The 8,904-nt window shown below is 48.6% G+C and overlaps 1 pseudogene; it reads left to right on the forward strand.

Moving 5' to 3' along the window:
- The first annotated feature begins 6,076 nt into the window (after window positions 1-6,076).
- On the forward strand, window positions 6,077-7,656 carry LOC147958828 (uncharacterized; annotated as a pseudogene).
- The last annotated feature ends 1,248 nt before the right edge of the window (window positions 7,657-8,904 follow it).

Genomic DNA, 8,904 nt, shown 5'->3' on the forward strand with positions numbered 1-8,904 from the left:
TACCCAAAGGTGACAGTTGGGTATACCTTCTATCTCAGATCCGAGGGAAAATTGTTTGTCGCTAAGAACGGGTCCTTTCTCGAGAAGGAGTTTCTCTCGAAAGAATTGAGTGGAAGATAGAACTTGATGAGGTTGTCGAACCTTTACTTCAACCAGAGAGTGATGCAACACAGAAAGATGTTTTCTGTGGCACCTACGTCTGTTGAATAGGAAGTTAATGATAGTGATCATGAAGCTTCGGATCAAGTTGCTAGCGAACCTCATAGGTCGACAAGGATATGTACTACTCCTGAGTGGTACGGTGATCCTGTCTTAGATGTCATGTTGTTGGACAACAATGAACCTACGAACTATGGAGAAGCGATGGTGGGCCCATATTTTGACAAATGGTTAGAAGCCATGAAATCCGAGATAGGATCCATATATCAGAACAAAGTATGGACTTTGGTGGACTTGCCCGATGATCGGCAAGCCATTGAGATAAATGGATCTTTAAGAAGAAGACAGATGTGAGCGGTAATGTTACCGTCTATGAAGCTCGACTTGTGGGAAAGAGTCTTTTCACAAGTTCAAGGAGTTGACTACGATGAGAATTTCTCACCCGTAGCGATGCTTAAGTCCGTCGGAATCATGATAGCATTAGCTGTATTTTTCGATTATGAAATCTTACAAATGGATGTCAAAACAAGTTTTCTTACCAGTTTTTCGTAAGAAAAGTTGTATGTGATACAATAAAGGGTTTTGTCGATCCTAAGGATGCTAAAAGGTATGCTGGCTCCAGCGATCCTTCTATGGACTAGAGCAAGCATCTCGGAATCAGAATATATGCTTTGATGGAGTGATCAAAGCTTTTAGGTTTATACAATCTTTGCTAGAAACTTGTATTTACAAGAAAGTGAGTGGGAGCACTACAACATTTCTGATAAGTATATGTGGATGACATATTGTTGATTCAAAATGATGTAGAATTTCTGAAAAGCATAAATAGTTGTTTGAAGAGTGATTTTCAAAGGAAGACCTAGATAAAGCTGCTTACATATTGGGCATCAAGATCTATAGAGATAGATCAAAACGCCTGATGATACTTTCAAAGAACGCACACCTTGACATGTTTTTGAAGGAGTTCAAAATAGATCAGTCAAAGAAGGGGTTCTTACCTGAGTTGTAAGGTGTGAAGTTGAGTAAGACTCAAAGCTTGACCACGGCAGAAGAAAGAGGAAGGACGAAGGTCGTCTCCTATGCTCTTGTCATAGGCTCTATACGGTATGCCATGCTGAGTACCGCACCTGATGTGTGCCTTGCCACATGTCTGGCAAGAGGGTACAAAGGTGATCTAGGAATAGATCACCAGATAGCGGTCAAAATTATCCATAGAGGAATAAGGAAATGTTTCTCGGTTATGGAGGTGATAAAGAGTTCGACGTAAAGAGTTACGTCGATGCAAGCTTAACACCTATTCGGATAGCTCTGAGTAGAGATACCGGATACGTATAATGGAGCAACAATTTGGAATAGATCCAAGTGGAACGTGGTAGCAGCATCTACGATATGACATAAAGTTTTGCGAAGTACATAGGGATCTGAATATGGCAAGACCCGTTGACTACAACCTCTCTGACAAGCATAACATGATCAAACCCAGAACTCTTTGAGTGTTTATCACATAGTGATGTGAACTAGATCATTGATTCTAGTAGACTCTTGGATGTATGTCACATGGCGATGTGACCTGTGAGTGTTAATCACATGGCGATGTGAACTAGATTATTGACTCTAGTGCAAGTGGGAGACTGTTGGAAATATGCCCTAGAGGCAATAATAAATTAGTTATTATTATATTTCATTGTTCATGATAATCGTTTATTATCCATGCTAGAATTGTATTGATAGGAAACTCAGATACATGTGTGGATACATAGACAACACCATGTCCCTAGTAAGCCTATAGTTGACTAGCTCGTTGATCAATAGATGGTTACGGTTTCCTGACCATGGACATTGGATGTCGTTGATAACGGGATCACATCATTAGGAGAATGATGTGATGGACAAGACCCAATCCTAAGCCTAGCACAAAGATCGTGTAGTTCGTATGCTAAAGCTTTTCTAATGTCAAGTGTCATTTCCTTAGACCATGAGATTGTGCAACTCCCGGATACCGTAGGAGTGCTTTGGGTGTGCCAAACGTCACAACGTAACTGGGTGGCTATAAAGGTACACTATAGGTATCTCCGAAAGTGTCTGTTGGGTTGGCACGAATCGAGACTGGGATTTGTCACTCCGTGTAAACGGAGAGGTATCTCTGGGCCCACTCGGTAGGACATCATCATAATGTGCACAATGTGATCAAGGAGTTGATCACGGGATGATGTGTTACAGAACGAGTAAAGAGACTTGCCGGTAACGAGATTGAACAAGGTATCGGGATACCGACGATCGAATCTCGGGCAAGTATCGTACCGCTAGACAAAGGGAATTGTATACGGGGTTGATTGAATCCTTGACATCGTGGTTCATCCGATGAGATCATCGTGGAACATGTGGGAGCCAACATGGGTATCCAGATCCCGCTGTTGGTTATTGACCGGAGAGTTGTCTTGGTCATGTCTGCATGGTTCCCGAACCCGTAGGGTCTACACACTTAAGGTTCGATGACGCTAGGGTTATAGGGAATAGATATACGTGGTTACCGAATGTTGTTCGGAGTCCCGGATGAGATCCCGGACATCACGAGGAGTTCCGGAATGGTCCGGAGGTAAATATTTATATATGAGAAGTCCTGTTTTGATCGCCGGAAAGGTTTCGGGTTTTATCGGTAATGTACCGGGACCACCGGGAGGGTCCCGGTGGTCCACCAAGTGGGGCCACCAGCCCCGGAGGGCTGCATGGGCCAAGTGTGGGAGGGGACCAGCCCCAGGTGGGCTGTGCGCCCCCCCCACCAGGGCCCAAGGCGAATAGAGAAGGGAAAAGGGGGAAACCCTAGGCTCAGATGGGCCTAAGGCCAACCTAGTGGTGCGCCCCCCCCCCCCTCTCCCCCCTTGGCCGCCCCCTAGATGGGATCTAGGGCTGGCCGCCACCCCTAGGGGTGGAAACCTAGGTGGGGGCGCAGCCCCTCCCTTTCCCCTATATATAGTGGGGGTTTTGGGCTGTCATACACATGAGAACATCTCCTTCTTGGCGCAGCCCTACCCCTCTCCCTCCTCGTCTCTTGCGGTGCTTGGCGAAGCCCTGCTGGAGTACCACGCTCCTCCACCACCACCACGCCGTCGTGCTGCTGCTGGATGGAGTCTTCCCCAACCTCTCCTTCTCCTCTTGCTGGATCAAGGCGTAGGAGACGTCACCGGGTTGTACGTGTGTTGAACACGGAGGTGTCGTCCGTTCGCACTAGGATCATCGGTGATTTGGATCATGACGAGTACGACTCCATCAACCCCGTTCACTTGAACGCTTCTGCTTAGCGATCTACAAGGGTATGTAGATGCACTCTCCTTCCCCTCGTTGCTAGATTACTCCATAGATTGATCTTGGTGATGCGTAGAAAATTTTGAATTTCTGCTACGTTCCCCAACAGTTCAATCTTTTCCTTTCGGAGCACGCATTTGCATTGCATATTACATCCCGCATATCATACCATGTTTTGCATCATGTTGCTTGCGCATTGCACCATGGTTGATTGTGTTTTCCTTTACTTGTGTTCTTGCTTTGGGTAGAGCCGGGAGACGAGTACGTGATCGAGGAACCCGTTGAGTGCGCTTATGAGGATCAAGCTTACGTCAACTCGAAGAACTTTGCACGCAAGATGACCATACCCTCGAAATCACTTCTATCTTTGCTTGCTAGTTGCTCGCTCTATTGCTATGCCTATGCCGCGATACCTACCACTTGCTTTATCATGCCTCCCATATTGCCATGTCAAACCTCTAACCCACCTTGTCCTAGCAAACCGTTGTTTGGCTATGTTATCGCTTTGCTCAGCCCCTCTTATAGCGTTGCTAGCTGCAGGTGAAGATTGGAGTTTGTTCCTTATTGGAACATGATTATTGTTGGGATATCATTATTATATCGTGTTTACTTTAATGCACCTATATACTTGGTAAAGGGTGGAAGGCTCGGCCTTATGTCTGGTGTTTTGTTCCACTCTTGCCGCCCTAGTTTCCGTAATACCGGTGTTATGTTCCTTGATTTTTGCGTTCCTTACGCGGTTGGGTTATAATGGGAACCCCTTGACAGTTCGCCTTGAATAAAACTCCTCCAGCAAGGCCCAACCTTGGTTTTACATTTGCCTAACAACCTATAACCTTCCCTTGGTTTTTCGCGAGCCCGAGGGTCATCTTTATTTTAACCCCCCCCCCCCCCGGGCCAGTGCTCCTCTAAGTGTTGGTCCAAAACGGGCAGCCTGCGGGGCCACCTCGGGGCAACTCGAGGGTTGGTTTTACTCGTAGCTTGACCTATCTGGTGTGCCCTGAGAACGAGATACGTGCGACTCCTATCGAGATTTTTCGGCACATCGGCCGGCTTTGCTGGTCTTGTTTTACCATTGTAGAAATGTCTTGTAACCGGGATTCCGAGTCTGATCGGGTCGTCCTGGGAGAAGGAATATCCTTCGTTGACCGTGAGAGCTTGTGATGGGCTAAGTTGGGACACCCCTGCAGGGTTTTGAACTTTCGAAAGCCGTCCCCGCGGTTATGGGCAGATGGGAATTTGTTAATATCCGGTTGTAGAAAACCTGACACTTAACTTAACTAAAATGAATCAACAACGTGTGTAGCCGTGATGGTCTCTTTTCGGCAGAGTCCGGGAAGAGAACACGGTCTCGTGTTATGCTTGGACGTAAGTAGTTCAGGATCACTTCTTGATCATGATAGCTTATCGACCGTGCCTTGCTTCTTTTCTCGCTCTCATTTGCGTAAGATAGCCACCATATATGCTAGTGCTTGCTGCAGCTCCACCTCACTACCCCCCTTTTCCTACCTTAAGCTTAAATAGTCTTGATCGCGAGGGTGTGAGATTTCTGAGTCCCCATGACTCACAAATTACTTCCAAAACCAGATGCAGGTGCCGATGATGCCAGTCCAGGAGATGCAACCGAACTCAAGTGGGAGTTCGACGAGGATTCAGGACGTTACTATGTTTCTTTTCCAGACGATCAGTAGTGGAGCCCGGTTGGGGCGATCGGGGATCTTATGCATTTGGGGTTGTCTTTATTTTGGTTCCGTAGTCAGACTTGATTGTATTCTGGATGATGTAATGCTATATTTATGTATTGAGTGAAGTGGCGATTATAAGCCAACTCTGTATCTCTTTCTTATTCAGTACATGGGATGTGTAAAGATTACCCCTCTTGCGACATGCCTACAATGCGGTTATGCCTCTAAGTCGTGCTCCGACACGTGGGAGATATAGCCGCATCGTGGGTGTTACATGGGACCCGGTGTTGGATGTGATTGCCTCTGATTCCCGGCCTGCGGCCCTGGTGGGGTCGGCGTTGGTGCCCGTATCATCCTCGGATGCCGAGCAGGCGGGGCCCATGGCGACCGGTTAGGAGATTGTTTTGGCATCTCCAGGGTGGGACCCAGACTGCATGCAGCTGGTGGGGGCGCTTGACATGACCACGCCAGGTGCCATGCAAAGGGAGGAGGCGGGCCTTTCGAACAAAGAGCAAGTTGCCTTGGGTAATATCAAAACCTTTTGCTCCGGCCTGCTAAAAAAATTGGCACCACCACTTCTTAAGGAAATCGAGTCCATGAGAGGTGTGCGTGCGGGACAAGACCTGTTCACACCACGGCGCAACACACGGTCCGCGGGTACAGGCAAGCGTACCAAGTCTAGGGCTTCGGTGGCAGAAACTGTTCTGCTCAAAGCTCTTGGCATCGCGGAGGACGATCTTGCCGTTTCGGATGGAGCGTTGGAGCAGCTACGGGTCATCTTCGACTCACCGCTACGCGAGCCTCAGCTCAAGGCGATAGCGCCATCTTCAGGAAAACGGTGCCGGTTAACCTCACCGGTACTATGGAGAGTGTGATGGTCACGCAGAGTGGCCAGGAGGGTACGGACATTGGAGCAACCCGGCTTCCAAATGTCGTACACAACTCTGGAGATGGTTTGCTGGAATGTGAGAGGGCTCAACAACCCAGCAAAGAAGGATGCGCTTAGGGAGCTCGCTGACTCGATGAAAGTAGCTATTTGGTGTATTTTAGAGACTAAGCTCGTGCATGTAGACACATACATTATCATGCGGTGCTTAGGGCCGGCTTATGATGGTTTTGCGTATCTTCCTTCGTCTGATACGCGTGGGGGCATTTTTATTGCGTGGGACTCCTCGATGGTGTCCATATCCAACACGGTGCTGGATACTAACTTCATCACGTGCTACGTTTCCCCTAGGGAGGGACAACCTTGGTGGCTGTCGGTGGTGTGCGGACCGCAAGAGGATGCGCAAAAGATTGCCATGATGGAGGAGCTGACAGCTAGACGAGGTCTCTGCCCAGGGCCGTGGATGGCAGTGGGAGATTTCAACATGATTCTGAATGCTTTGGACAAAAACAACTCTCTCTCTTAGACAGGAGAATGATGGGTCATTTCAAGAGGTTTGTCTATGACAATGCTCTCAAGGAGCTGTTCCTACATGGCAGGTGGTTCACATGGAGCAATGAGAGAGAAAACCCCACCTTGACCAAGATCGACCGGGCCCTGGTGACGGTGGACTAGGAGCTCGCGTACCCAGAGTGTTTGTTGCAGGCCCTCTCCACCAACACGTCTGATCACTGTCCCCTGTTTCGATCGATGGAAGACCAGCTACAACCACGGAAAAGATTCAGATTTGAGATGTTTTGGGTGAAGCTGGACGGATTTTTAGATGCGGTGCACGATGGATGGTCTTGTGAGGAGAGCATCACGGACCCATTTGTTAGGTTGGATGTGCTGCTTAGGAATTGTGCGAAGCATCTAACGGCTTGGGGGCAGCGGAAAGTCGGGAACATTAAGATCCAGATTGCGCTCGCGAATATGGTAATCTTATGCCTGGATTGCGCTCAAGAGAGACGTTTGCTGTCGGATGGTGAACGATGGTTGCGTCGAACTCTAAAGCTTTTGGTGTTGGGACTGGCCTCTCTGGAAAGAACTATAGCAAGGCAACGATCCCGTCTACGATGGTTGCAGGAGGGCGACGCCAATACTAAGTTATTCCACTTGGTGGCGAATGGGGGGAAGGCCAAAAACTTCATACCCGCGATCTCAGTGGATGGGCGCACTATAACAGATCAGGCTGGCAAAGAGGAGGCGTTCTTCGAAGCTTATAGCGAGTTACTTGGCACCTGTGCGCCTCGCGAGCACACGCTGGATTTGGAGTTCTTGGGCATCGAGCAAGTAGATTTGGCTGACCAAGACATGTTTTTTCAAGAGGAGGAAATTTGGAATGTGGTGAAGGACATTCCCTCGGATCGTGCGTCGGGGCCGGATGGTTTTATTGGGATTTTCTTCCAGAAAGCATGGACGATTGTCAAGCGGGATGTGATTACTGCTATGCACAAGATCTTTATCGACAATGGGCGTGGATTTGGGAGGCTCAACCAGGCGCTGATTACTCTAATTCCAAAAATACAGATGCTTGCCAGATCAATGAATTTAGGCCAATTTGTTTGTTGCATAGCATCCTGAAGATGGCCTCGAAGCTGTTGGCAACGCGGTTACGGCCGCGTATGAGTGAGTTGGTCCAGGTGAACCAATCGGCCTTCATCAAGCGAAGGAATATTCACGACAACTTCTTGCTTGTGAGACAGCTAGCAAGGAAACTTCACAAAAGGAGGACGAAGGGAGTAATGCTCAAGTTGGATATCTCGCACGCGTTTGATTCCTTGTCATGGCCTTTTCTTTTCGAGGTGCTAAGGGCAAAGGGCTTCTCGAGTACTTGGAGATCCTGGATATCAATTCTCCTCAGGACTGCCAGCTCGCGAGTGGTGGTCAATGGATGCGCAGGCAGGAAGTTCATGTATGCTTGTGGTTTAAGGCAGGGGGACTCCATTTCCCCGCTATTGTTTGTCATTGCGGTGGATGTCCTCATGTACCTAGTGATCAAGGCACATGAATTGAATGTGTCTAGCAAGATGCCAGGCTGCACGCCAATGCAAAGACTCTCACTGTACGCGGATGATGTGATCATGTTTATTTGGCCTTGGAGATTGGACCTTTGGTTCGTCAAGGATGTGCTCTCGATTTTTGGGGAAGCAACGGGGCTCAGGGTCAACTTCTCTAAGTCCTCGGCTGTGTTGATCCGATCTGACAATGAGGATGAGGAGCTGGTTCGTCAGGCGCTACCTTGGCGGATGGAGAAGTTTCCCATCAAATATCTAGGGCTCAAGTTGGGGATCAAGCAACTCACGAGATCGGACTGGAAGCCCATTGTGGACAGCGTGCTGAAGCTAATGCCAGGATGGCAACGTGGCATGGTGACTAGGCCGGGGTGCCTGATCCTTGTTAATCAGGTGGTGCGCGCGCGGCCCACGCACCATCTGATCGTGTCTGAGGCCCCCAAGTGGGCGCTGGAGAAGATTGATAAGGGCTGCCACGCGTTCTTTTGGGCTGGGACTGAGGAGATCCAGGGAGGCAAGTGCGCGGTTGCTTGGAAAAGGGTGTGCCGCCCCAAAGAGTTGGGAGGTCTTGGAGTCATGGATCTTTACAAACAGGGACTGGCGCTTAGGTTAAGATGAGAGTGGTTGAAGCGGACAGATAATGATCGACCTTGGCAAGGTTTGAACCTCAGCTCGGGAAAGGATGTGACTAAGGCATTCGATAGCTTGGTAAAATGGAATGTTGGCAAGGGTTCACAAGTGTTTTTTTGGAGAGATCGCTGGATCAATGGTTCTAACATCAGCAAGATCGCGCCACTCCTCATTCGAAAGGTTAGCA

This window comes from Triticum urartu, chromosome 7A (genome assembly GCF_056163025.1).
Source record: "Triticum urartu cultivar PI428250 chromosome 7A, HENAU_Tu73, whole genome shotgun sequence".
In the NCBI taxonomy this organism is placed as follows: Eukaryota; Viridiplantae; Streptophyta; class Magnoliopsida; order Poales; family Poaceae; genus Triticum; species Triticum urartu.